Below are 3,760 nucleotides of genomic sequence, written 5' to 3'. Positions count from 1 at the left end.
TTTGTGTTTTTATCTAAAACTAGCTTTTTATGCTTCATGGTTTATACAGACATTGGTACAGCTGGCTTCATTAATTCCGGTACACTTCATGGAAAGATAAAGAGATGTTTGTGAAACGGAATTAATGAAGCCAACTGTACGCATAATACCGATATTGTCCCTGCGCTGAATGACCTTACCGGTCTTGACCTGTTTCATTCTCAGTACCTGACCTTTGACTTCTTTTATCTTGTCTGTTCCTAATTATTGAGTAGATATATTGGTGGGGGTTTAGGAAAAATATACCATACTGTTGACTGGTCTTTATTTTGAAAATAAAATAAGAATTTGGCTTTGCTTTCTTTTAACAGAGAAACGTTAGATTTAAGGTGTTGACAAATATATATCTTGACCAAGTTATTACTTTTTTATCAACATGGAATCGCCGCAAACGATCAGGATGATATTAAAGAAAAGGGGAAAATAAAAGATTTAATTTATGTCTAATTAAGAACACCGTTCGTATTTAGAGAAGTGTATTTACTAATTTTATTGTGAATGAAGTTATTGATAACGGACCTGTGACTCGCCTGGTGGACTCCTCCTTATCGTCTGTTCCTCGTGTATAGATGGCCTTAAGTGTGGCGTACGGGCATTAAAGCATTCTGTGTACCTGTAACCAGCATTATATGCTTCATGGACTGAAATTGCCTCGTATCTCTCATCGATCCTTGGGGGTATTTGTCACAGCAATTCGTCAGTCGTCATCCATTTTCCAGACCCGAGTTCCCTTATGTTCTGAACGACGACTGCCGGAAAGCATCGTTCTTCTTAAGGAGTGACAATATGGAAAAATCTTAAGACACCGACCCTGAGACATTCACGGACAGTCGTCGATGGAACCGACTATGGGGGGTGTATGGGAGAGAATCGACGTATTGACCCTTATGCTTCCAGCGAATAAGATGCGATATCGGGTGTTTTCGCATAACGCGAGAAATGTCAAGAGAGCCTTGAGGGATGGCTAAGCCTCGAGATTATCATTTCTCCAGATTTTGAATTTAGGAGTGAACGCAGATTTGATCAAAAGGGAACCACGTTAGATGGCAAAGGTGGACAGTGGGAAGGAAGGTGGATTTGGTGGATACATTTCCCCTAAGGGGAAGTTTATTGGACTCGAGAGCTGTATGGTAATCCCACTGCTTTCGTTTTCGTGGCTTTTATTTCAGTGTTTGTTGCCCTACTTTCCTTTTGATATTTCTTTCCTTTATTTATTTATTTAGTTTCTATTTTGCTTTTCGTAAATGCAAGAAGTCATGTTTCGTAATCTTGGGTTAGAATCTGAATATCTTATTGAATTATTTTTTATTAAGGAAATAGAATAATCACGTTGTACAATTGATATGAACTCATAATTTCGTAGAGTGAAACTGTTATTTATATCTAATTAGAAAAAGAAAAGAACAGAGTATTTTTCAAGAAAGGAGGATAAAGGTATGCAAGAAAATATATCGGCATTTTCCCGTAAATATGAAGAAAACGATTAGATTTTTGAGAAGCTCTTACCATTTTGACTCGTCGTACAGGAGGAATCAGTTTTGGATTGTAAATGAAAATTGTTAATTGTCAAGAGCTCAAGCTACTCAGCACTATTCATCATAAGTTAGTTAGATAATTGAATTCATATATTACTCAAAGAAAACTCAATTACGTATCTAAGTCGCTGTAAAAACTTTGTATGTCAAAAAGCTTCTCAAGCTGAACAAAGATACTAAATACTGACATCTATTTGTGTCTCGTTTATTAGTGACTGGTGTTTGCCGTTTTCCCATGGATTATTGACTTATCTCCAGTTTTCTGAGACTTCGGTCGTTATCCTGACTCTACTCTTAATTTTATGGCTTTCAAATTTGATTTATGAATCCTAAGAGCTAGAGATCTACGTGAGTGCCATCAAGTGAGGAATTTTTAACTAATTTCCTTGTAGGCATTGTACTGTAGAGTATAATTTCAAAATCCATCAAAATATAAAATAGCTAATTCAATAAACATATTTTATAAGTTTATTGATAGGATAGAAGTTGACATTGCGAAACAAACATCACCTCCATAATTTATTGCAGTTACCAGCAAACATGAGAGTGATTAAAGTGAGAGGAATTTGAAGTCCTGGTAGAGCGACCACGTCTGTGTTTACTGGTATAAATGGACGTTTATAAAGCTGATATAAGTGCAGGTAAGGTGATCCTGCTGTGATGGTCCACGACACCCCTGGGATTGGGCTACGTAATCCTGATTTTATCTCATTGTTTTGATGGTCCTCTCTCTCTCTCTCTCTCTCTCTCTCTCTCTCTCTCTCTCTCTCTCTCTCTCTCTCTCTCTCTCTCTCTGGAATTTTTTTTGTAACAGCTATATTTTTCATTGGGATATATTGTCCCTAGAAAAAGTATCACTTACGGATTAATATTATTTCTTGGTGAAAATGCGCTTGCGTTTTTTTGTGCATTTAACTGAATGAAGTTGTTCTGATCTTACAGTCTGTCAGGTTCGTGTACTTCAAGTTCCGGGTTTGAACTCGGTAGGGTGTCCGAAGCCTTTGTATTATTATTATTATTATTATTATTATTATTATTATTATTATTATTATTATTATTATTATTATTATTATTATTTAATTTTTATTATTTATATTTATTATTATTATTATTATTATTATTATTATTATTATTATTATTATTTATTATTGCTTATTATCATTATTTATTTATTATTTGTTATTTATTTATTTATTATTTGTTATTTATATATTATTTATTTATCATATATTTATTATTTATTTATTATTAAACATTGCTTGACATAAGCCTGTAAAGTCACAGACTTAAAAAGAATATTACAAGTTTCCACAGAGTAGAATGAGTAAATTAGATAAGGTAGTTTTGTTCTCAAGAGTTGTTTCGTGTCCTATTGGGGAGTATTTTAGCTTAGTCCACCAAAAATGGGATAATTTTGTATTCATTTGTTTTGAAATTATTTCAATTTAACACTTGGGTTAGACTGAACCCTCAAAAGCTGAAGTTTTGTATCATGACATACCCTGCATTCTGTGTAGTCCCTTCTCCCGTAGCTGTTTATATTTTTTCCGTCATATTTAAATGGTAGAGGATAACATTAACTTGAAATATCTTTAGATATTAACTGAATGTACCATTAGATACGCAAATGCTGTCTTATCCACTTAATTTGAAACTGACAAGAACTTAACCACGGGGTGTTGATTTCGATATTAAAATAATCATTCAGGGACCCACGCACACTCATATCCAATGAATCATAAAGTGAATGTGAAATATCCCCTCCGTTTCCGCTTAACTAGACTTAGCTGATTAACGGAATGAGAAATCACTTGGGTACGAGACAAGAAAGGTTCTTAACCTCCAGGCCATTTGGGGGATTACCTCTTGTTTGTCGAATTGGTTATTATCTCGACGGATTAATGAGGAGAAGGAATTCAGATCTGACTTTCGAATTGGCAACACTGCGCCAAAACAAGATTGAATTGCGGGTTTTTTTTTTTTTTATTTGAAAACAATTAAATTACTTGTTTGATTTTAAAACATATTTAGATGAGTTGTATTAATTAAAAAAAACATTTAGGTGACTTGTTTAAATTTAAAACATATTTAGATGACTTGTCTGAATTTAAAAATAGATTTAGATGACTTGTTTGAATTTAAAACATATTTAGATGACTTGTCTGAATTTAAAAATAGATTTAGAT

This window comes from Palaemon carinicauda, chromosome 12 (assembly GCF_036898095.1).
Source record: "Palaemon carinicauda isolate YSFRI2023 chromosome 12, ASM3689809v2, whole genome shotgun sequence".
Lineage (NCBI taxonomy): Eukaryota > Metazoa > Arthropoda > Malacostraca > Decapoda > Palaemonidae > Palaemon > Palaemon carinicauda.
The sequence above is the reverse complement of the archived record's forward strand: the minus strand, read 5'-3'. Positions refer to the sequence as shown.